Source organism: Periplaneta americana, chromosome 3, assembly GCF_040183065.1.
Source record: "Periplaneta americana isolate PAMFEO1 chromosome 3, P.americana_PAMFEO1_priV1, whole genome shotgun sequence".
Lineage (NCBI taxonomy): Eukaryota > Metazoa > Arthropoda > Insecta > Blattodea > Blattidae > Periplaneta > Periplaneta americana.
In genome coordinates, this window is record NC_091119.1 from 30,320,895 (window position 1) to 30,348,417 (window position 27,523).

The window sequence follows — 27,523 nt, forward strand, 5'->3', positions numbered from 1 at the left end:
GTGCGCTGAGCGCCTCAATTGACAGTGCTAGTGGTTTTCCGCTAAATCTAACGTTTTTACAATAATTAGAGGGGGTTGGAATTTTGAATTTTATATGTACTATTAGCGACACTGACTGTTATCTTCGCTATCTGTTCAAATAAGTAATAACACTTCCAGTCGCCAGAAATTCTCACGTCATGCCTTAATGGTTTTCCTATCAGGTGCATTTCCTCCACATTCTCTCCGGTAATTTCTTTGCACTGTAATTATTGATTTCGTCTCTGCATACCAGAAAACAGTTTGCGCGTTGCTGCGGAGTCGCCATTTTGTTTTATGTCATTGTTGCCCAACATATGACAGATGAATTAACTTCAAACAACTGAAATAACAATTCTTTGAGTTTCTCTTTCTTTTAATAGCAGTCTCATTTCATAATTGTTAGCAATGATTAATTAAAATCTGGGAGGTTTGAAAGGAACACGGTGTATAATTTCAACATTCATTAACATATTGACGAAGGAAAAGGACAAATGTTTGTGGAGGACCTGGTGGAGGACACAATTTCTATGGGCGACCCTGCTGCAGTCAATGAATTCAGTACAGTAGACAAAGAATATTATATCTGAGCCCGAAGGCCGTTACGACAACGATTTCAATTCCTGGAAGCGTACTTGCGGGAGAAAGGGATGAGTGTGACATTATTTATATAAAAACAAATCTTTCACAATGCTGAAATTAAAAACATCCGCTCACTGTCTCTGTCAGACTCAATTAACCTACTTCAATAAGACAGAGGTGCAATTTTTAGATAGTGGTGAGTAGTCGATGTTCTGAGTTTTAATATATACACATAACAATTCGCATTACAGAATAATAAACCCCTTATTTCGCTCACCACGCTCCTTTTCGTTAGCTACGCTTCTTTCTTTGTGACGTAGGTCAGGCTCATAGCGCGTCTTTTGACTTGCACTTAAAAATTAAATATAGCCTAATATAATACGGCAAGTGTAAAGATTAATTTACACGAGAAAGAGGCTAAACAATTACGAAACGTTTGGTTACATTATGTAGATCTAAACTGTTACAAAACGCGTAAAATGTATTAAGCCTACCGTACAATGAGAAAATGTGTCCTCCTCAAGACACAGGGATGATACTTTATTTCTCAAGGCTCCAACAAACAACTTTTTTTTTTTAGAAATATTTATCGCAAAAATTTTGAAGTAAGAATGCGAAAGTAGTGAATGTATAGGATATCATTAAGAGTAAGAGAAATGTTTAATTTCCTCAATTTTTTATATTTACAATTTTCATGAAATTAATGGTAAAGCAATTTCAACCACAGATCACACACAGAATTTCAAACTGCATCTCTATTAATGTTGGCAACATTGATAAGTACTTTTAATGGACGTGAAGAAGCGAACGGCATTAAGGTGTTATTCCATTCATTGCTGTGTGCTGTACTTTATTTTATTACATGTAAGTTTGACTTTTCGAAATCATAAAAACCCAACCTAGTAATTCTTCTCCAAATGGATAAGAAGTATAAGGTAAATATGTGAAGAACTCTTGTGAATTTTGTTTCGTGTGGGTGAGGTGAGGTTACGTTTTCAATGTTTGTCAACACATTTACTTTGTTTAGTTATAAGTGCGCCATAAAACGTTTAATTGCCTGTTAACCCAGTTTATTAACAAAATAGTTTCATAGTGTAGGCTACTTAATAATATTCCTGACAGCAATTACTTTTAACTATAACGTTTCTCAAGGGTCCTTGGTTCGAATTTTGAAATTTATTTACATAATGTAAACTATTTCATGTAAAATTGAATAGATGATGTACCTACCGGATTAACTCTAAGCATAGGTACAGACAACGCACTGAGAAGTGGAGTTCTTTATAATTTAAAACTTAAAAATTATTACACCTGCAGGCCTATTTGATTTAACGTTTTAAGTAGTAGGCTATGATATATGGTATATTTTAGTTACTGTATTATGTTCGAAGGACAGTTGCATAAGATAATAATACTTCTCATTCGTTGTGGCAATTTTTGGATTTTTGCATGGGCTTAATCAATAATATTGTATTGCAGCAAAATTATAGAAATTTCTTTACAATTGCGTTACCAGAGAAAGGTAAGATGTATTTCAATACTTTGTTTTTAGGCGAGTCATACATTCCGTAAACAAGAGACAAATTGAGCTGCGACGTCAATTTAGAACCGAAATAAGCATGAAAAGTTGCTGTAAAAATGATAGCCGGCAGAGAGGCAGGATCGCATGCCTTGTGTAGTTGTAGGCTTTGATCGGGACAAGGTAGAACATCCATCCGCCAATGTAATGAATACTGCACACTTTTATCATTGCCAATGTGGCGCTATGAAGCAATTCTCAACACTTTTATCACAGTCACAACACATTTAAATTCTTATTACTACATTAACATATTTAATTTTTCACAAAACATACACTGAACGAAGTAAATGTAATTATGAAAGTCGCAATATTTTCTTCCCGCCATCACATTCAACTTTCATAGATGGCAGCCGACATGGCTCGTAGCAGGGATGGCAATATATGGAAAAGAAATGATACTAATTGTGAGGAATGTTACTACAGGTGTATAAGATTATGTGACTGGATAGGTTAGATTTGGTTATATGTGTAGTATTATGTGAGAGATTAGGTTAGGTTACATTAGATTAGGTGTGTAGTGTTGTTACTATGTTGGCGACACTGAACCCCCTCTCCATTCTTTCATTAAAATTACGTCACATTAACGAAATATGGTCATCTTCATTCACTCAAGACGATTTTCGTATATAAGTAATTTAAGTACATATTTGGGGCGGGTTGGGTAAGCTTACAGCTCCAATTTCTACTACTCCATACTATATAGCTTATTACATACATACTGATACATAAGTGTTCTGCACATGGGCAGGTCTTTCACTGCGAATCCAGCATTCTCCAATCCAATCTTTCCTATTTTCTGCCTTCCTCTTAGTCTCCGCATATGATCCACATATCTTAATGTCGTATATAATATATCTTCTTCTGCCCCGAATTCTTCTTCCATTCACCATTTCTTCCAGTGCATCATTCAGTAGGCAGTTTCTTCTCAGCCAGTGACCCAGTCAGTTCCTTTTTCTTTTTCTGATCAATTTCAGCATCATTTATTCACTCACTCTTTCCAACACAACTTCATTTCTTATTCTGTCTGACCACTTCACACACTCCATTCTTCTCCATATCCACATTTCAAATGCTTTTATTCATTTCTCTTCATTTCATCGTAATGTACATGTTTCTGTCCCATACAATGCCATACTCCACACAAAGCACTTCACTAGTCTCTTAGTTCTTTTTCCAGAAGTCTGCAGAAAATGCTACTTTTTCTATTAAAAGCTTCCTTTGCCATTGCTATCCTCCTTTTGACTTCCTGGCTGCAGCTCATGTTACTGCTTATAGTATTTGAAGCTGTTCACATGCTCTACTGCATCATTTAGAATTCGCAAATTTACCTTCTTTATTTGTCTTCGTCTTGTTGGCATTTATCTTCATCCCATACTACTCACAGCTGTCATTTAGCTCCAGTAGCATATCCCTTAGTATTGCCTTCTATTCTGGTAACAACGCCATATCATCAGCAAATCTTATGCACTTTATTCTTCTTCCTCCTACTTTTACCACTCCCATGTTCTGAAAACAGTTCTTCACCAAATTCTCCAAGTAGATAATCCAAGGTATTTTAACAATTTCCTACAGTGCCAGGGACATAAGTAGGCTAAATAGAACTAACTTAGTTCAAGGTTCGAGTCTCCGACACTCTAAACTTTTTAAATTACAAATTCTCCATCATTTGTCTTGCAAAGCTAGATTTATGTCGTGACATCTCTTACATTATATGCCTGAGCATAAGTAACAACCCTCCCTCCTAGCCCCAAGCAATAATTCTTGTCTGTAAATAAAACTGTCTCGTCATTACTCTTGAAGATTGCAGACAGACAACTTCGTCAATAAATGAATGTCTTCGTTGACATAAGGTTATTCTACATCTTTCCATTTTATGGCATGTAACTGATGCTGATACTTGAATCACAGCCTTAGAATCAGTTAAAATATCAATGATTTTACAGTGTTGTAACCACATAAATATATATTTTTCTTTAATTTCACCATCATGATTCGTGGTATTTTTCACCTAGGCCTACTTCCCTATAAAAAGAGAGGTACCGACAAGTTTCATCTGCTCCAATTCCTTCAGGTTCATCTGAGAGGAAAGCGTCAATATAATTATATTTTTCATTCATGTGATGGATAGTTTGTCTAGATTGTAATTTTACTGAGATATTATCTATTGGATTATTGATGTAGGCCTAATTATAACATTTTCTTAAGTCTAGGTTTTTTTTTTTTTTTGAATGATTTCCTGGAATTTGTATGCTAAGTTCTGGAATCACCCATTCCCATGGAGGAATTTCGTTCACAACTGGAATTTTAGCAATGAGTGTGTCTGTGATTAGATTCCGTAGAACTACTCTGCAGTACATATAAGGATCACCTTCAAATTGTCCACACCTGTGGAATAATGGTCAGCGCGTCTGGCCGCGAAACCAGGTGGCCCGGGTTCGAATCCTGGTCAGGACAAGTTACCTGGTTGAGGTTTTTTTCCAGGGTTTTCCCTCAACTCAATACGAGCAAATGCTGGGTAACTTTCGGTGCTGGACCCCGGACTCATTTCACCGGCATTATCACCTTCATTTCATTCAGACGCTAAATAACCTAGATGTTGATACAGCGTCGTAAAATAACCCAATATAATAACTCACCTTCAAATTTATACAGATGGATCTCTAAATCCTAATAATGGGACATCAGGAGCAGGGTATTATATTCCAAAATATCAAGAAAGTTATTTCATATCATGTTCATCCTCCTCCAGTCTTGACACTGAATTGCTAGCTATTGATGCTGCTCTTCAGTGTGTTACTCAAATTTCTGAAAAATCTATTTGCATACTTACCGACTCCAAGGGGGCTATATTTAATATAATTAAATATGTACCAAACCTATATGCACATAGAATTATTCCAATTCAGAAACAACTAAGTAAACTAAAAGAACTCCAAAAGGAAATAACATTTCAATGGATACCTAGTCATTGTGGTATACCTGGAAACGAGAAAGTCGATAATATTGCTAAACAGGCAACATATTTGCAACCAAGACCTCTTCAAGTGATATCTCTATCCATTGCTTTTGCTTCTGTAAAGTCTCATTTTACAAACCTATGGATCAACAATAGGCTCTCTTCTGACAAAGGAAAAATTTTACAGTCTGTACAAAAGAAACCAAATGACCTGGAAATGTACAAAAACTTGCCCAGACATGTTCAAACATTTTTAACAAGAGCCAGAACAGGTCACATTGTCACACAACCTACACCGATTTCACATTTCTGATAATCCTACTTGTCTGTGGTGTAATAATCATGATGAAGATCTGGAACACATTCTTCTATACTGTCCATCCATAAACCACAAAAGAAGTAAATTAAAATCATCAGTACCAGTTGCAGAAGACACAGCCCTGCAGTATATATTGACTACACTCCACCTCTGGCTACTAGCAACAGCCATCTATAATGAACACCGATCAAAATACCCCTCATTTCTCATGAAAAACAACAACTGAATAGACTACAGTGGACTATAGTGGACTTTATGTGTCAGCAAACAGCTGCATACATTAAGAAGATTGATTGATTAAGTCTAGTTTGGTAGCTACAGTATGCCTAATCTATCCCATTATTTGTTCACCTCCTGTAGGTATAAAAGCAACAAGTATTTTTAATATGATGTTGGAATTTTTATATCTGGTCCATGTTTTTTTGTCTGGTTAATTTTTCATAATTTAACAGGGCTTAAATGTCAAATTCTAGATTGGTGGGTTTAATTGAAGTGATGACTTTAATGTTTCAAAGGGTGTAGTTTTAATTGTACCATTTATTCTTGGTTTCTGTCCCAAAGGGGAGCTATTAAGAATAACAGATACCACAGGGTAAGGAGTAACATTGCCAAATGCCTTAGAAAATTTGAAAACTTTGAAATCTATGAAGAAGTACTGTGTATCTCAACCGAATGTTGCAACAAATGCACTGACATCATTGCAATCAACTGGAAGATGAACATTGGTTTTGTTATCGACCCAACACATTTTGAAAAAATTGATGCACAGAGCAAAGAAGTAGATCGTGAAAAGGAGATGCACTTTGAACCTTGCTTTAAATATAGGCTATGAAAGAAAAATACAACATACCTGAAAATCACTGGGTGTTTGGAGCACGTGGAACAATTCAAAATTTTGTGTACATTTTTTCCATAGATCAATTCTGTGGGCTGTGTCTATACAAATTTTAAATTCCTCTTTGTTAATTGTAAATCACCATTTATAGAGTTTTATAAATGAATAAATATGTAATTCGGTTAAAGGGATGGCTGCTAAAGAGCAAAGAAGAATTTAAATGTAGAAATATTGTTTTTTGTACATAAACAAAGAAATTACATGGTTGTAACCGAACGGTACCCCTTGTTAAAGGGCAACTATCCCTTTCTGGATTTTCTCTTTGAAGACTTCTGAACAATTTTTTAAAACAGGTTTTATATTGTGATTAAAATTTTCCTAAATATTTAGAATTTTCTGTTCTATGTATTTTGGTATCGTCATATTCCATATTAATTCCAGCTGATGTTGTCTTGAAAGTAAAATGCTGAAAATAAATGTTTGTGTAGGTCTATTGTTTATTTTCATTAAATTGATTTTGCACCATTTCGAGAGTTGCTTCAATGCAATCCATATAGTTGCTTCAGTGTTTTTAAAGTTGTTCTGTTGCTGTGAATACCAAACTACCATCAGCAAATTATTCTGTCTTTACTCCAGTTTTCTTTATAATTGTTGTAATAGAGAATCAATGTGTAGAGGTTGTACAAAACATTTCGTCCAGTAATCTCAGGCTGTGATAAGGGAATCAGGACAATTAATGTGAAGATAGAAAGCAACCCTCTGACTCGCAATTTTCACCACAAGTCAAATGGAGAAAGCAACATAATGTAGTTTCAGACAACGTCTGTTGTCTAAATAACACTGTAAATGCGTTGAAAGGAGTTCCAAGGCTTCTCAGATCATTGTTATGTTGGGAACAGTGATTACTATTAGCCTATTATAAAGTGAGGTTAGTTTGGGATACTCGAGTTTTCATCCAGAACAGGCCCAGCTATGGCTATCAATGTGTTGGCGTCTCCGGCATTTTTAGGCCTACAATCCTACTGGTACAATGCTTATAAGTAGAGCCCGGATGTTTAGGCATTTATTTTGGTTAAAATAGGCAGGCATATAGGCATTAAAAATAGTAAAAATAAGCAGTGAAATAGGCATTTATTATTCATGGAAACAGACAAATACTTAATGAATTATCCCATACAATACTCACTTTCCTTGGTTACATGTCACAACAAGATGCTTTTATAAGTTGTCAACTGTCATAGTGAGCTGCCTGTCAGAAAGATCTTTCTACTTCCACTGAAGTGATTGGAGCAAACTTAAAACAACTTATTTCAGAAGGACTGTCTCTACTTCCTTTCAGAGATCGGGAAAAACCGACTGTGTATTGTCTCAAAAAGAGGGGTGTGAGAAGGGATTAGAGACTTCAAAGTATGCGTGACTTGTGTGTGCAAGCGACAACAGTAACGGGACCTGGAGACTTGCTTTTAATACTTCCCTCATCCCCTTTTTTTCGCTGATAAACCCTGAAGTGACCTGAGCACTGAGGGTAATACTCTTCAAACATCTTTGTTAAGTGACATAAAAGGTGGAATCGGTAGGGGAGAAAAGTTTATGACTTCTTCGAAACATATGTATTGCTGAAGAATAAGATTCTCAGCAAATATTTGTGTGAGGTGAATATATATTTTTAATTTGTACAACCGTTCTTTTTTGTTTTTTGATATAATTTATGTGCGGTTTATTTTAAATGCATTAAAAAATATATAAAATGTACAATAACAACGTGAAAAGGCTAAAAAAGGCATCTAACCTTAAAAGAGGCAAAAAAGGCAAAATAAAAATTGGGCCTATCGTTCCCAAATTTATGGAAATGTGTTTATCTCTAATAGGTCTTTCATACATACACTCAGTTTAAAAAAGCCATTTTGCCTAACATCTGGCCTCTACTTATAAGTTATAGAACTTACCAAGCTCACATTTGTTGCTGAAAATGTCCTCCATTTACTACAACATACATTTGACATCTTTTTATAAAATTTGCATTCACTCTTGCAAGTTCTTTAGCACTGATGATAGAATTTATTACATCTCTTTTATTCCATTTAAGTTCGTTTATGGAGTGTGAGTTTCTTGCATTCTGTAGGGCCTTAATTTAAATAATTTTATCGCTACACAAGCAGAATTCATAGTTATTCCAGTTTCCTGTGCTAAAGTCTGAGGGATTTTTGAGGGGTGTGTTCCAATCTTTCACCAATCTCGTCTAATTTCTCTTCCGAAAGAACACAGCATTCTCTTTTCTATTTTTCATCGTTTACCGAACCTGTCCACATGAACTTCTTATAAAGTCTTCTTATTGTGCTGGCAGCTGGAACAGGTCTCTCTGGAAACTTTTCCCGAAATTTGTGTCTTGTTGCCGCACAAGATTTTCGTTTCCTTATGTGTGTATTGTATAGACTATGGATAAGTATGTTCACGTAATGAATAAGTCATTACAACAGTAGCCTACACGGAGCACTTTAAACTTAACTTAATCTTTTAAGATTGCCACATACAGTCCACACCTGTGGAGTAACAGTCAGCGCATCTGGCCGCGAAACCAGGTGCTCCGGGTTCGATTCCTGGTCGGAGCAAGTTACCTGGTTGAGGTTTTTTCCGGGGTTTTTCCTCAACCCAATATGAGCAAATGCTGGGAAACTTTCGGTGCTGGACCCCGGACTCATTTTACCGGCATTATCACCTTCATCTGATTCAGATGCTAAATAACCTAAGATGTTGATAAAGCGTCGTAAAATAATCTACTAAAATAAAAAATTGCCACATACCTACATAAATTAATGGATTGGTGAAAAACAAATATCGTAAGTGTTTTCTGTCCCTGATTTTAATGGGATATATTTTACATTTGAAGAGTCCACTGCAAGAATGATGGATGTCATTTGGAATACATTTTGCAGGAGAAGCAATTGAAAGTTTGAAATGCTTATCGCTCAAAGCTTAACTGTGATTTTCCGATCATTACTGGACAGTGACTATCAGTGTTAATGCCATATAACTCTGTATGTACATTCTATATGTCTTAAGCTATCCATTGACAGTCTTGGTTCATTTTCGACAAGAAAGTGACATCCATCATTCTTGCAGTGGACTCTTCATTTATAAAATAAACCTTATCAAGAACTTGGCTGAAATTTTTTTATCTTGTTAGATCTAATTAACATTTTAAAAATGTCTACCTAACCTCTACATTCTGTTCTAGTATACATACACTAACTTATGGTTGGGATAATGTGATTTTATAAGGACTTTAAAGCATGTTTTACTTCAATAACACACATTATACCTAAATTCCCACATCCATGCGGTAAACTGAGTATATAGTTAAACTTAGAGTTATTATTATGATAGGAAGAGGCCAGGATACTTGAAAATGAAATGAATCATTCGAGAAGATTACAGTGCTAACATATAAAAAAAACTGACTGAAAAATTTTATCATGGTAACAGGCTATGGGTCTCTAAACTTAAGGGGAGAGGATGGTATTTTTGACGAAAAATGACTAAATTTAAAAAAAAAAAAAAAAATCTTTAAAATACCCTGTGATATGTGTGGATCACCATTTTTAAACTTCCTGCATTATGGATTTTTAAATCACTCGCCCACTTTTATTGTTGTTTCTGGAAATTAAATTTTCAAAAATATTTTTTCTTTAAAATACCCTTTGATATGTGTGGAATCCATTGCATACATTCTGTGGGTATTTGTGCCCTTATCGGATGTTGAGACGTCATTCTTAAACTTCCTGCGCTATGGATTTTTAAATCACACTCCCGCTTTTATCGGTTTCCCGTAACTTCATTTTTTTTGCTACATTGCCAGACAAAATGGATATAATTTCTGAACTATTAAAGATACATGCAAGAAATTTAAAACACACATTCTTTAGACTATTAGGAAACTTTTCTCTGTAACAGAATTTTGTTAATCGATTTCATTTAAAAAATACGTCCGTTTGTTTGCAAGAAAGGAAATCAGAAAATTGTTACTAAATTTTAATTGTTTAGTTTACAAATGTAGGGACTAATATCAAAATTCAGTTACAGTTGGGACGGTCGTTCTGTGCCGGTGTGCTTGGTTACTTGAGCAACAGAGTGAGTTTATATAAACACGTGACTTACCGCCTCGGCTGGGATCTGCAGCGTATAGTGACATCATCATGCGCTGTTGGTTCCAGGACGTGCGATGAACGGTGCATTCCACTCACAGTTGTCCAGTGTCACTTATCACATCACACGTGTTATCATAATATATACAAACTGATTATAAACATAAAATGATATTCATGGTTCAATTATATAGCAATGAAGAGAAACAGACGCAGTCAATATATCTATTCATCAGACAAACTTTCGATACCAGATATATCACCACCATTGTCGTCGTGATTTTCGTTATGATCATCATCTTCATCGTCGTCGCTTTCACTACTGCTGTCTCCGCCCGTAATTATGAAGCTTTCAATTACATTTTCCATAATTCCTTCCTGTTCAATATATTCATCTTCGATTTTTTCAACATGTTCACATACTTTTTCCCATTTTTCTACACTAATGTCATCAACCCGTTGTTGGCACAATTTCATCCCTTGCTCTAATTTAAAAGTTGTGTTTTGACCGGCTACCCACTGCTTGATATCTGCCCAAATCAATTCCAATGGATTTAGCTCAGGTGAATACGGCGGCAATCTGAGTACACAGTGTCCATTTATAGCTAAGAGATTGTCAATCACGTAAGTTTTATGAAGTGGCTTATGTGCTTTAATGAGCCCGTAAAGCTCCACTTTCAGCATATTTTCCTGAAACTGCACATTGTTTCTTCTAAGCCAGTCCTGCATATCACTTTTCTTTGAATTACTTGAGGGAGCTTTATGCAACTGCATGTTATGGTAAGGTGCATAATCTATTATAAAAACAGATCTAGGGGGCAAATTCGGAATCAACTTTTCCGTTATCCACTTCTGGTAATTGTTGGCATTCATTTCATGCTGGTAGTCTCCAGTTTTCCTGTTTGATTTAAACATCAGAAATGCGCCAGGTACAAAACCCGCTCGACCCCCCGCATGAACAATAATAAGCCTAGGTCCTTTCGAAATAGGCGCCAGTAAACCTGAGGTTTTGTCATCACTCCAATTTTTTGGTCTTGTATGGGTGCTATGAATATACGTTTCATCCTCGTATATTAGAGGCCTACCTTCTTCTCTGTATTTCTTTATTGCGCGTAAATATGATACGCGCTGTTTTCGAATATCATGCCTTTCCTGTAATACCGCTTTATTATTTCTTGTCTTCTTCCATTTAAACCCCATATCACGTAAAATGATCTTTAAACTTGTACTACCCCCGTTAAAGTTTATGGCATCTTTTAGTTTAGGTAGCAGTTTACTGACAGTGGGCACTGTTTTGTCATTTATATAAAAATTATAAATTGTCTGTCGTACAACTCTTTTATCAAAATCATCAACATCTGTGATGCGTTTCGGTACACGATGAACTTTACCGGGCGTTCCAAAAGAGGTCCCTTCTTCCTCACACTGTTTCCCTTCTTTAATTATCTTTCTTATTGTTCTTTCGGGCACTTTAGCTGCTGCACTCACTCGTTCTTGCACCTTTTTCAGCGGTATTAAAAAGTCTCCAGAAGCTGCTTCACTCTTCATGAAAGAATGTATATTGTTCACAACTTCCCGAGTTTGGCTATGCAGTGTTTTTGCGCCAACTTTAGACTGAATAGGAGGCATTTTAGTCTACACAAACACACACAACTGCAATTTGCCACGATAATAAATAAACAATATGAATATGAACTAACTAAACTAACAAACTGCAATTATCACGCACGTGGCAGGACGATGTTACACAGCCAAGGCTTTCTGCGAGACTGGCCACTTGCCATATTCTGCGCATGCGCGAGAGTGTAGGCTCACTGGCTAGCTACCACATGATTCTCACCGGCACAGAACGAACGTCCCAACTGTACAGACAGTTTGTAGAACATACTTTTGCAAATACATTGCAAAAACTGTTTGAATCTATCTTTAAAAACGGTTTAGATATATCGGTTTTAGTACAATCCTGCATTGGGTAAATTTTTTTCAAAATATTTTTATTTGGTTGAGTTTCCACAGCTATGAGCTCTCTACATACAAAAAATTAATAATTTACACCGAATAGGAAAAAAGTTAAAAAAAATACCATCCTCTCCCCTTAAAAAGGACTGTTTTTTTATTATACTCAAATTACCCCAACTAGTCCTTGCCTTCTATCTGTACTTATTCTCAGTCACTTTCATTAGACACAAATGCTCACACCACAACAGAGGACGGAATCGATTATGAATTTTGAACGCAAATATTTTTCTAAATTTTTTTTCAGGCAATTGAAATGTTAATTGCTGCTTCAACCTATTTGCTTACTTCACTTGATTTGTTTTGTTTTTCTCTAGGAATGGTAACTCGCAATTTGAAAGCAACATTGGAGATATGCCACGACATAAGCAGCCATTGTCCCTTGTCCATCTGACATTAAGAACTGTGGCGAAGATGATACGTGTTGTAGGAAACAATCTTATTGAAACTGTGTGTACAGTATCACCAAGGATTTTGAACAATGAAGCAATGGACATGAATGAGGAATTTTACGATGTTTGCTGGCTCCAGGAATTGTTGCTGACCAACTTACCCAGTGTGTATGCTGATGATGTGACTAGATATGCCCTTTCAGCTATCACCCAGATTGTAAAAGAGACAGATTGCATGTCATTTCTCTTTACTTGGGAAGGTGATCGAAAATGCATGCATATAGTAGAGGACTTGATCGAGTGTGTACTTAGTCCATATATTCGTGTTATGGATTTTCTACAGTGGCCAAAATTTATGTGGATGGTATTTTGTAAGAACTTACACAAGCTAACAGGATTAGAGGTGCTAAAGTTACACTCAATATCTGCCTGTGATCAAGAGATGAAGGATTTTATAGAACAGTATGTCTGCCTGTTAAAGAATTTGGTTGTTTTCACTTACAGAGGAGGTTGTTCTGATCACATTGTATCTAAGCTGGGAGACAGTTGTGGGAAGCTTCAGGTTTTAGACATATCACTATCAGCGAGGCTTTCAGACCATAGCGTTGAGTCCATACTCAAACTCAAAGATTTGAGAAAATTGGATGTTAGTTGTACTAACCTCTCAGAAGAAGGATCCTTTCGGCTTTTGACAGGCTTGCGCAATCTGGAGAGTTATGCCTGCAGCAAGTTGACAACACCTCATTTGATGGTTGAACTCTGCCCAAACCTAATAGAAGTTAGTCTGTCTTACGTGACGTGTGATTTATCTGCCCTCGGTCAGCTGAAGAAATTGAAGGACGTATCACTTTCTCGTTGCAATTGTCTTGTTACCAATCTAACTGGTTTTCTGCGTATCAAAGGCCACGAACTTGATTCTCTTCAGCTGAGTTACGTATGGAATGCTGACATAAGTGCTATCACCTGCTTCTGCACTCATCTGAAGAAACTGAGTTGGGAAGTCTACACGTTCATTGAAAGTTCACTCGTGGCATCTGCTGAAAACACAAAATCTCATTTTCATAGTCTCTTACATCTTGATATAACAAATTTTTCACCAATAAATATTCATTTTCAACCACTTAATTACGTAAATGTCAAAGTATTGAAGATTCATTTCTTCGGTGATATATGTGACGAACTTGTGCTTGGTGTTGTTTCGAAGAACGCTCTGAAGCAGCTTGTGGAATTAAGGCTTTATAATTGTGGATTCTTAAGCCTAAGAACTGTGAGAGTTTTGTTAGAACATTGTAGTAATCTTGCCGTCCTTGGTGGATTATGCACTTGGCGAGGGATTTCTGCAAAGGAACTAGAATGTTTTAGATTGGAAATGAGAAAAAATAACATTGATATACGGTTTGAATAATGGTATAGGTTGGTTTTATGAATTTAGTCTGTGATTAACTTTATACAGATGTTCCTGCTGTAACATGTGATAATATTTGTCCCTTATTAATAAGTTGTGTGTCAATAATGAAAGTATTCCTTAGGCCTATAAGAAGAATTTACAAAATGTCCCAGAATAAAGTATACCGAAGTTTGATTATGTTGCACTTGCAGCTTAGTGAGAAAAAATTATTGGGGGCATTGTTAGTTGTTACTTCAGTTGTTGCTAAAGAAGGCTGTGAAAGAAACATTACTAAAGCCCGGATTTCTAAGCAAAATCAAACAGTAAAATAAGCAAGCAAATAAGCACGAAAAATGGTGAAAATAAGCAAAAACGAATACACGGAAATATGACGATAAATTGGATACTTTAAAGTAGAAAGGTGCAAAGTGCCAAAATCATAGAAAACGAAATTATTACGCAGAAAAGTGCAATGTGCCTAGGAGGATGATGTATGAAAGAGGCTACATCCACTTGTGTTTCATAAGCGAGATATTTAGATGTCACGTTGCCAGCACCGTGCGGTTTCAGACGGTAAGTGCCCTCTTGAGCTGCATCATAGGAGGGCAGAGTGTGCACAAAATATTATGAAGACTGACATCAGTCTTTCACAGATCATGTTTGTGCCCAAACTTACACACAGCAAAATGTTTTACAGATGTCAGCTTTCGCGTTATAACTTTGGAGTTTGTGGATGTGATACAATGCAGTCTTATATGTGTATGTGGGACGAAAGCATCGCGAGTAGAGGTGCCAATGAGATTGCCTCGTGTCTACTAAAACTGATCAGTATGGACATAACAAACAAGAAGAATCTGATAACTGTGCAGCTCAAAACAAAAACCGTGTCATGGTTTTCTTGTGCCTCTTTTCAGTTGCCATTGGTTTATTTGAGCACATAAAACAACGTTTCCTTCTCAATAGCCACAGTTTCTTGCAATGCGATTCTGATTTCGCTTTGATTGAGAAACGAAAGAAAGTGACAAAAGCCTTCATTCATAGTGACCTACTTAAAATCGTACAAGACTCTAAAGTTGTAAAACCATTTCATACAGTTCCAATGCTAGAGTCAGATTTTTTTAATATCCAAGATGTTGCTGATCAACTAATTTCTATCAAGAACTTGAATATTTCTAAGGCATGTTGCATTCATTATGATGTTAGTAAAGCAGGTAGTGTTTCTGCGAAACAGTCCTACAATAATGAAGCAGTGCATACCATTAAAGTGCTTAAAAAGGGGGGAAAAAAAAACATGAAAGATGTGCAGTCAGCGTTGATTCAAGTTAAAGTACAAAATAAGGAAATTACTGAAGAAAAGAGGGATCTACTAGCAATGATTCCCTACCTTCCAAATGAGGAGCATAGGCAGTTCTACAGGCAGATCTGTGAATAACAATTGCTCCAGAATAGGAAAAAATAGGCATTGGACTTTGCACCATTCTACTGCAACCGTACCCATTACTTAACCCTTTTCACAATTTGTGTTATATAATTAAATCTGGAGAAATAATGTCTTTACGTACTACTATTATTAATGAGTGACACTGTACTATTGCTGTTGCCTATCAGTAAAAAAAAAACCATGACAGATATGTGTAGAATTATTCTTATAGCTACATTTGTTTGTCTTATCTCCAATGTTTCAATTTGGCACTTTGCACCCTTCTACTTTAAAGTATCCAATTATTTGTTTCGTAGAACTCTTACCTTATTGAAGGCTGTTCCAGTATACAAAGAGATTTTCCTATGTGAAGCTCCTGCGTTTGTCAGTGAAAATGTTCTTTCAGCGGAATGTCGGAACCTGCTAATGCTAAACACAACTCTTTGAAAAATGTATCACTAAAACTCGATTGTTCACCCACATTGCTTTTAATCAGTTGCTGGTTTAACTTAGATTTATTCTTAAACCTCTCCTTATGCCGTGTTGTATTAATATGCTGCCTTTCATAAACGACATAGAATATGTTCAAAACCAAGCTCTCAGACTCATTACTGGTGGAATCAAAACAACTCCAATAGATTCTATGAGATTCCTCACTAATATTAACAGCATCAAAATGACAATAGAAGAAAAAGCACTGATTCAATATGAAAAACTTATCAGATTACCAGGAAACAATTGGCATTCATACAGTCCTCTCTGTAGATTGAATACTCAAAAAAGTTTCATATCCATTGTTCAAGAATTAAAACAGAAAATCAATATCCCGAATTTAAAAGAAAACTTACAAATTAAACCAAGCCCTTTAACTCTATTAAATATAGAATATAAACTAAATTTAACAGAAGAAATACTGAAATCAGAAGTAAACACTGAAATACTGAAACAATTATCTTTAGAGACAATTAATATTAGGTACTCTCCACAAAACTGGCTTCTTTTATACACCGACGGATCCTTGATCTCCAGAGAACAAGGTGCCGGTGCAGGTGCTACGTGCTGTCTCTTCTCACTTTATAGATCTCTTGGATATGGAACAACAAGTTTTGATGGTGAAATCATTGCAATAAGTGAAAGTCTCAGGAATCTTCTATGCCACATCAATAAATTTAGGAATGCAGTTATACTGTCAGACTCCAAAGCAGCTATTCTATCAATGTCTCTAAGCACACACTTTCATCTCAAACAGCAGAAATAACTAAAATGCTCTCTCAATTAATATCACTCAATAAAAGAATTGTATTCCAATGGATATCATCCCATTGTGGAATCCTGGGAAACGAGAATGCGGATGCACTAGCAAAGAAGGGCAGCACTGCTACTTACAGACCTGTTACTAAATCTACGTATTACTCTGTGAAGAGATTTATTAAATCTACATACTTAGACTTCAACAAACAAAATTTGATAACTCAATCCCAAGGGAAAAAATGGAACTCTCTGCATCAAAATCCACAGTTAATTCCTGATTTACCACGAAAATCGTCTGTAGCTGCATTTAAATTGGCAACAGGCCATGATTGTTTGGCCAAACACCTGTATAGAATTGGAATATATCAGTCCCCTAACTGCCCATTGTGCAACTCAAACTAAGAAATGGATTCGGAACACCTCAAAATCTGTGCTTCAGTGGCTGGTCATGATAATATCTTGAAAAATATTGGAGCGCAAGAGGTCAAATGACTTTATTGTCAAACGCCTGGCATTAGGAAACAACAACATTAATATGCTGCACAATGTCATATTTTTTTCTTTGCAGAAACTCTCTTTTCACACACCAAACAAAATAAGACACTGCCATGCTGATTGAGAGGTTTTTGTGGGTGGGATTCCTTAAGTACAACAGTGAGCAATCACTCACACCTTACTGAAACAACGCGTGTTTCACAACTTGCACACTGCAGCTTGGAACTTGGGGATTCACCATCCATGCACATGACATCATTCCGATAATGCAATAAGTGCGATAACCGATTGACCTGCCTGAACGAGTTAGATACTATAGAGAGGCCACAACTCCTTCTAGTTGAAAACAATTGAACATTAGTCCGCCATGTTTTGTTTAGTCAAAACAAAGGGGCGTGGCTCGAATGTTGTAGGAAATGACAGTGATGAAGTTAGTATTATTGTGAATTGAGTTACATATTAAGTCAATGTTAATAAGTAAAAGGTAAAATACAGACAAAACTTCACATTTTATAACAGCTGTAGGCCTATGTTTTATTAGTCTATTTTTGTTACAGCTTGCCCAAGTCAAGTCTGCAAGTGGGGATATCGGGATGGAATGTAGAGGCAAAACACAGTTGCCACATAGGTCACTTGATGCTCAGATTTCAACGTAAGCACATCGTTTAGAATACACTACGGAGCACACGCATTTTTTGTCCTTGTCTTCAGATAAAGGCAACAGTTACGCTGTCTCCCAGCCTCTCCCCTCATGCAACTTTCTCCACGCTTGCCAATCAGAACGCCAAACCTCACTGTCAAGCAGAAGTAGAAGTACAGTCTATTTCAAAGCGTCTTAAATTGTTACCGCTCTATAAACTGAAGCACAGTAGGAAAACTTTGCTGTCATATGAGACTGTACTGGTCTTCTCTCGTTACCGCCTCCTTTCACTACAGAACTGCCTCCAACTTCCCCTCTCGGGTCGCAGACTTGACTTGGTCGAGCTGTAAGTGTGCAGATTTCCTTAACAGTAATTAAGGTACAATTTTCTGCTTCTTATACATTTCTGCATTGAAATATAAATTAATACTAACCCACTAACTACTGCTCATGAAAGAACATTTATATTGAAACAAATCAGCGAACATATTTAGAAATTAAACACAATTTTTCACTAACTCCCGGATTTTTAAATAAACATCTCATCAGATGACTTAAAGAATTAAATTACATTATCACCAATAGCACTCTTGTCACTTCATGAAGAATCGCAGCACAAAGTGTTATGCATTTTTTCAGTACATGACGTCTTTTCATTATGTACCTAGGACCTTCGTGAAAGATAATATACACCAAAAGAAATATGCTTTACGAAGCTTACACCCTTACATAAAATAAGATATATCTTCTGTTTTATTGCTTCTGTTTGTCCAGTTGTATGCTGAACACACAGCCGGCATTATTCCAGCATTAAAAAATTCTTTTACGCCAAGCTTACAATGCCAACACTTGTTAAAGCCAACGAGTTATAATACTAGTTATAATACTATAGTATAACAATACGGAAATGCGCACAAGTTGTGCATATAACTAACTAGAGTTACTTTGATTACAATACGCTTTTGTTTCAGTTTCACAGTTTAGTATAGAGAGGCAGTATACCTTTGATAAGCACTCCTTGCAGAGGCATGGACCGCCATGTTTTGTTTGGTACGGTCCATAGTACTGCCAGCCTCTGCAGGCAGCACTTATCAGAGGTATACTGCCTCTCTATAGTAATCTAACTTGTTGGCCTGCCTAGATGCAGAAGCTTAGCGGGGAATCCCAAGGTTCTCTCCTAATTAAAACTACACAGTATTATTTCACAACATCCTGGGTCATACCCTAGCATTGCTTTCTTATGCATTCGACTGAAGTTAACTTTTTATTAGCCAATAAAAGAAAGGGACTCGATGATAAATGACTTTTAAAATTACAGTTTTGTGTAAAATATGCTGTTTTAATTAAAAATCGTAAAATAAGTAAGCAAGAACCTTTTTCCTGCCAAATAAGCATTTATATAAGCACTAACGTACTTAAAACTGCTTATCTAGGAGTGTCTTACGAAGTACTGAGTGTTCATTTCAAAGTGTGTCATGACATCACTGTTGTGAGTCAGCGATTTGAAGTGAGTTTCAGCTTTTATGTCAGAGAAGTTTCCTATTAATCAAGGCGTTCAATCTGAACTTGAGAATGTGTATGGTATAACTTTGAATGTCGTAGCAACAGATGGCGGTCTGTATGGTCTGTGTGCTACCATAACCTCTTTCGAACTGTGTTTTGCAAGTCATACGCAGGGTATTTGTTATCATTGGTTGCGTACGGCAACATTCCACAACACAAATCAAATGCTCCGTTTCCATGTTGACAGTCGAAGTTAATGTCGACAAATACTGTACGTAAGTAATCGTCTTAATCCTCCCCCTATATCCCGACAGTAAGAAAAAAACTCACCCCAGTACGTGTTTCCGAACAGTTCACATTCCTGCCATTACAGGTGTTACCGTACATATCGGTAAGTACTCTTCAGAATGAACGTCGTATTTGCTAGGCAACTTCTCTGGCACATAGGTAATATGCCTCTGTGGAAGTGTAGCAAGATTAAATTGTCTAGGCTCATCGACTAGCCACATGACGTCATACAGTGAGCCATGACACAATTTGAACTGAACATGCAGTATAACCTTTCTGTTTACCTTTAAAAGTGTGGAAAAGAATATGCATTTTGCTTATAAATCCGGGCTTTAAACATTATTCTTGGTGAGTAAATTCAGACGAACTGTTTCAATTTTGTGTCAATGCAAAGGAAGAAGTGAGAGGAGAAAAACATGTACAGACAATGCACATATCGTCGGTTTCTTGGTAAAAGTGACCAAGTCACATTCCAAGGCTTCCAAGCATTATGAAAATTTAAGACATAATTTTATATTAAAAACTAATAATATAGCACATTTACCTTCAGAGTAACTTATTACTAACATCTAAAGAAGTACAGTTATCTTTGGATGGATCATTAAACCTTTAAATGCCTTTTCCCAACAATTTTGAATTTTGGACTTGGTCACTTTTACCAAGAAACCGACGATATGGGTATGGTTACAGAACTTTATTATAACAAGCAGAACAATCCGCCATTTTGAATCCCACAGTCAAGGCGACATAATTTTAATATGAGATTGTATACGAGGACAAGATTAGGCCTATGTATGCATGTTTGAGGTTGGGAAACGGTAAGCTTTTGCTATAGTTACCTGTGAAATAAGCAAATACAGTGGTAAAGTAAATCCATGTGAGTGAATTAATAAAGTTCAAAAGAATATTAAAAATATAAATTAAAATACCTAAATCATATGTGTATTAATTTAAGTGAAAATTAATGAAGTAACTTAAAAATATAAAATTTAAATTAAAGTAGACCCTGTGTGCGTTAATATTTAGATGAAAATTAATCAGTTAATTAATTAATTAATTCAGTAACTAATTAAAAAAATATAAAGTAAAGTAAATACTGTGTCAATTAATGTTTCAATGGAAGTAAATAAATTAATTTAAAGCAATTACAACTAAAAAAAATAGAATTGCATGTGGAGACTCGAACCCTCGAACTTCCGACTTTAAAATCAGCATTTTAACCACTAGGCTATCAGTGACAACAATGAATTAAACTCCCTATATGAAGTATGCATTAATATTTCAATGAATGCACTTAAAATCCTCTGATGACTACTGAATGCGAATATTGAAATCACATTTCATTTCTTGGAATATTTCACCATGAAATATGTTGAATCATACTTAAATTACACAGGTAATTATTTATTGTTGGCATCCATTTCTTGCATCTCGAATTTATGAGCCACTGCGATATTCTTTTTTATCAGCAGGAAAATTTTACAATTTATAGATTTAATGCCTACTATTATTTGTACAATTTGGAGTTTCACAACCATCCATTGTGTAAAATTAATAAGCATCATCATCATCATCTTCTTTCTTGCTCATGTTAGATCATGTGATATGTTATGGTCTCAGTCAATCGTTTCCTTGGCCATCACAAATATCTTTTGTAAAATTAATAATACAGTTTAATGTTTAAAACTAAAATACACCCACATGTCAAGATATTTTACTTTCCGTATTGTTGTTTCCACCACACAGACGTCACTCGCTTGGGACTCAACATGGCAGATTGTTCTGCTTGGAGAATATAGTGCTTTACATATGATGTTTGACAAAATTTGTGGATTCTCGTAAGAAAAGCCAGCGATGGAGCACCAAGGAATTAAATCTGAAGAGAACGTCAGTTTAACTAATGATCCATTAATATTGTCCACTTTGATGGTGGATCTTTATGAAACTCTTCTTCATAAAGTTCACATACCAATCTCACACTAGCTCTGTCATCTCTGAACGAGAATAACGGTCTATGAGGAATTCTTTTTCTTGGATACTGAGTACCATTTTGATTATGTTTCTTTCACGCCTTCTTTAGCAACAACTAAAGTAACGATTAACAATGCCACCAATATTCACTGTCTTTTCTGTTTAGAATCATGCATACTTTTACTCCGAATTATCTGTTATTGCGCTTTCAATTTCTTACAACTCTTCGAAACCGACATCAAGCACTTCTTTCTATCCCTCATAATAGAACGTCTTTACACTCATCTTCCTATACCGTATAAATACCTCGCCTCTGGAATTCGTTACCTAATGACGTCAGGGACTGCCGGACTTTATCACAATTCAAAATTAAATTGGAAAATTTTGTCTTAGTTAATGTTTTTTAGGGATTGCTATAAGTATTGATTTGTGTTTTTTTTTTCTTTTTTTTTCTTTTTTAATCTAGATTAAAATTGCAAGTTTCTTGTTTATGTTAGCTAATTAGTTAGGATACAATTAATTATGATACTTAATCACTCAATTAAAGTTTGTGTGACTGCAACCTGTGTATATTTTTGTGTGGCTTTACTTTGTTCATAGTGTTTTTTTTTCTCTCTCTCTCTCTTTATTTCTTGTGTAGCTTTACTTTGTAAGTGTATTTTCTTTTTCTGTTTATTTCTGTTATTGTATTTGTATTCCTGGTGTTGTGGAAGAGAAGGCCTGATGGCCTTAACTACACCAGAATAAATAAATAAATAAATAAATATTTTTTTCTCACTGAAGTGCAAGTGCAACATGATCAAACTTCGGTACTGTTCGCGCAACTTATCTAGGCAGCTGGGTCCCCTAGTGCTCACTCGCTGCCCCGTAGCCAACTATTAGCTCCCTGACTGTCGATGCTGCAGTTGTACGTACAGTTACAAAAACATCATTCGGTATTTATTTTCAGTGGATTCCATTGGATATGGTAGGTTAAGGTGTATGGTTCCACAAAAATATAAATAAATCGCATTCTTCTTCGTCTGTATACATCCATTCATAGTGTTCTGTCCAAGGGCAGGTGTTTCACCGTAAACCCAGCATCCTCCAGTCTTTCCTATTTTCTGTCTTCCTGTTTTTCTTCTCATGTGATCCATATATCTTAATGTCGCGTATCATCTGATATCTTCTTTGCCCCGAACTCTTCTCCAGTGCATCTTTCAGAAGGCAGTTTCTTCTGAATCAATGACCCAGCCAGTTCTTTTTCCTCTTTCTAATCAGTTTCAGCATCATTCTTTCTTCATCCACTCTTTCCAACAAAGCTTCGTTTTTCACTCTGTCGCTTCACACACCATTCTTCTCCATATCCACATTTTAAATGCTTCTACTCGTTTCCCTTCACTTCGTCGTAATGACCATGTTTCTGCCCCCATACAATGCTACACTCCACACAAAGCACTTCCCTAGTCTCTTTCTTAGTTCTTTTTTCAGAGTTCCGCAGAAGATGCTTCTTTTCTAATAAAAGCTTCCTTTGCCATTGCTATTCTCCTTTTGATTTCCCGGCAGCAGCTCATGTTACTGCTTACAGTACACTTCCCAAGTAACTGAAGCTGTCCACTTGCTCTACTGCTTCATTTAAAATTCGCAAGTTTACCTTCTTTATTTTTCTTCCTATGACCATGAAATTATTGGGGATCATCAGTGCGGTTTTAGGCGTAATAGATCGACTATTGATCAGATTTTTTGTATTTGACAGATAATGGAGAAAAAATGGGAGTATAAGGGTACAGTACATCAGTTATTCATAGATTTCAAAAAGGCATATGACTCGGTTAAGAGGGAAGTATTATATGATATTCTTATTGAATTTGGTATTCCCAAGAAACTGATTCAATTAATTAAAATGTGTCTCAGTGAAACATACAACAGAGTCCGTATAGGTCAGTTTCTATCTGATGCTTTTCCAATTCACTGCGGGCTAAAGCAGGGAGATGCACTATCACCTTTACTTTTTAACTTTGCTTTAGAATATGCCATTAGGAAAGTTCAGGATAACAGGCAGGGTTTGGAATTGAGCGGGTTACATCAGCTTCTTGTCTATGCGGATGACGTGAATATGTTAGGAGAAAATCCACAAACGATTAGGGAAAACACGGAAATTTTACTTGAAGCAAGTAAAGCGATCGGTTTGGAAGTAAATCCCGAAAAGACAAAGTATATGATTATGTCTCATGACCAAAATATTGTACGAAATGGAAATATAAAAATTGGAGATTTATCCTTCGAAGGGGTGGAAAAATTCAAATATCTTGGAGCAAGAGTAACAAATATAAATGACACTCGGGAGGAAATTAAACACAGAATAAATATGGGAAATGCGTGTTATTATTCGGTTGAGAAGCTTTTATCATCTAGTCTGCTGTCAAAAAATCTGAAAGTTAGAATTTATAAAACAGTTATATTACCGGTTGTTCTGTATGGTTGTGAAACTTGGACTCTCACTCGGAGAGAGGAACATAGGTTAAGGGTGTTTGATAATAAGGTGCTTAGGAAAATATTTGGGGCTAAGCGGGATGAAGTTACAGGAGAATGGAGAAAGTTACACAACGCAGAACTGCACACATCGTATTCTTCACCTGACATAATTAGGAACATTAAATCCAGACGTTTGAGATGGGCAGGGCATGTAGCACATATGGGCAAATCAAGAAATGCATATAGAGTGTTAGTTGGGAGACCGGAGGGAAAAAGACCTTTGGGAAGGCCGAGACGTAGATGGGAGGATAATATTAAAATGGATTTGAGGGAGGTGGGATATGATGATAGAGACTGGATTAATATTGCACAGGATAGGGACCGATGGCGTGCTTATGTGAGGGCGGCAATGAACCTTCGGGTTCCTTAAAAGCCATTTGTAAGTAAGTAAGTAAGTATGACCATGATGTTCGTCTTGGTGGCATTTAGTCGGCCTGGTTGGCGGAGTTGGTATAGCGCTGGCCTTCTATGCCCGAGGTTGCGAGTTCGATCCCGGGCCAGGTTGATGGCATTTAAGTGTGCTTAAATGTGATAGGCTCATGTCAGTAGAACTCCTGTGGGACAAAATTCCGGCACACCACCTGATATAACCTCGACAGTTTCGAGCGTCGTTAAATAAAACATAACATTAGCATTAGCATTGTTGGCATTTATCTTCATTCCATACTGCTCACATCTGTCATTTAGCTCCAGTAGCATATCCTTTAGTATCGTCTCCTCTTGTGCTAACGCTAACAATGCCATATTATCAGCAAATCTTACACAATTTATTCTTCCTCCTCCTACAATCACTCCTCCCATGTTCTGAAAACAGTTCTTCACTAAATTCTCCAAGTAGATGTTGAGCAGGGTATATGATAAAGGACATCCTTGTACTCTCTATTTCACTTCCTTCTGACATTTCTTCTCATATCCTGACTTTGACTTGTTTTATACAAAACGTTACTGAACAACCTCCTCTGTTTCCAACCCACGCTAATTTTCTTTAGGATCCCCCATCAGTTTATTTCAATCCACTCTGTGAAACACCTTTTCTAGGTCCACAAATACTGTATACACTTCTTTATTCTTGCCTAGGTATCTTTAGCAGCAAGCAAGCAAATGTATTTTACCTGACTCGTAGACTGTCCTCCCCTCTCCTGCCTTGCTACCGCTAGAAGCTACTTCTCTGCTCCCCGCGTCCCTCTCTTTTAGCTGCCTAGGTAAGTTTCGCAGACAATATACTTTATTCTGGGCCATTTTGTGTATACCCCTCTCCTATCACAGGGTATAATTTACAAAGGAAAATATAGCTAGCTATAAGGGATATGAACTGGTAGCTAATCAAGATACATTTTATTTTATAAAACCTTTACCCTTGTCTTTCTCCATGCTCTCACTTTTCATATTGTAGCAGGAATCACTGTAAAGAAATTGTGCACTGCTCTATCATATTATGTTTACTGGTTCCACCTCCTCCACAGTAAGACAAAGGTAAAAGGATGTTGTAAGAAGATCATTGTTGAAAGATTTTATTCACACAATATAGGTTTTGTTAATTTAATTCTGTAAAATGTATTTATATCTCATTACAGCAAGAGATTAATGAAGTTAGATGGAGACAGTCCTAATCTAATATTAATTTTTTTAATTATGTACCTCACATGTATCTACAATTGAAGACCTCCCCAGGGTAAGGGTGTAACCAACAAATCTGTAATACACATTACAGGAGAAAAGAAAATAATTTCAGGAACATATTTCGTTAACCCTATATTTACCAGCAAAACCATTTGATTTATCAAGGATACAAGTTTATTCAGGTATTAGATGCAATAATTTATTGTTATAAATGAATGTTTCAAAATTACTTTTTTCACTTTTTTCATTAATTTGATGTTAGTCCACACCTGTGGAGTAATGGCTAGCACGTCTGGCCGCGAAATCAGGTGGCCCGGGTTCGAATCCTGGTTGGGGCAAGTTACCTGGTTGAGGTTTTTTCTGGGGTTTTCCCTCAACCCAATATGAGCAAATGCTGGGTAACTATTGGTGCTGGACCCCGGACTCATTTCACCGGCATTATCACCTTCATTTCATTCAGGCGTTAAATAACCTGAGATGTTGATACAGCATCGTAAAATAACCTACAAAAAAAATTAATTTGATGTTACACCCTTTTCCAGGGAGGTCTTCAATTAGAAAAAATTTTCTTTGTTATTATTATGTGACATTCATTGTTAAGATAACGAAAAATTGTGTTATTTTATTCACTAAAATATTTAAATTACCATTTACTGAATTGGCAGAATTGATTCATTTTGATCAGCTTCGTTTATTGGTCTGCTTATATTTTGTTTATATTTTGTTATAATTTCAAGAACAGACACTATCTCCTGGTTTCTTAATCATTAAGACATTGGTTTGGTTAGTCAGTTTTGAAATCTCAGCTATGTCTCATTATACCATTGAAACAATAAAATCAGTAATAACTTCTGTACCAATAAATAAATAATAATAAAAATTATTGTTACAGTGAACTGGTTCTTCATTTGCATTATCTTAGTGGTTAGTCGCTATAAAATGACTGTAAAGAGCTTAACTCTATGTTCATAGTTGTTTTGTGTCAACTATAGTTTTCCCAGGTGGTCAATTATTTACTACACTTTTCAATAGATAGGCTATAGGTTTGCTGGTTCAAACTGAGCTGTAGATTATGGATTTTTAAGGACAATAAAAATCATTACTGTGACTTTGATGTAGATTTACAGCATGTTAAAGAACATTATCTTTGAATGAGAGAGCTCTAAGCAAGATTTACCAACCATTTTTTGTTTATTTAAAAATTTAACTATGTTTTTCAGCATTGTCGCCCATCTTCAGAATCATTGACTTCTGCATTACAAGTTTCCACATCAAAAATTGAATTCAGCCTGCCAAATAAGCAAAAGTTTAGCATTGAGGACTGTTTTTGCAAAACTTGCTAACTGCAAAATTTGCAAAATTGAGATTTTGATGGATTCGTTAACATAAGGCAGGCCTCTACATGATGTTCAAGGCGTCTTAGTAAAATTGGGTTATTTCTCTTCATTGTAGTGTGTCAAAGTGTGATTGTTTTTTCAAAACTTGCTTTCTGCTATAAGTGAGAGTTACAGCAAAACTTGCTTACTATAGTGTTTTGTCTCTCCTGTAAAATTTAGTTTTTTCAGTTAGCAAGTTTTGCAAAAAACGGTCCT

The 27,523-nt window shown here is 36.0% G+C and overlaps 1 long non-coding RNA gene across 1 annotated transcript; it reads left to right on the forward strand.

Moving 5' to 3' along the window:
• The first annotated feature begins 1,386 nt into the window (after positions 1 to 1,386).
• LOC138695886 (uncharacterized) lies at positions 1,387 to 26,827 on the forward strand. The gene is made up of 2 exons (XR_011331202.1): positions 1,387 to 1,535; positions 12,768 to 26,827. It is a non-coding gene; the product is annotated as an uncharacterized lncRNA (long non-coding RNA).
• Positions 26,828 to 27,523: the final 696 nt, after the last annotated feature.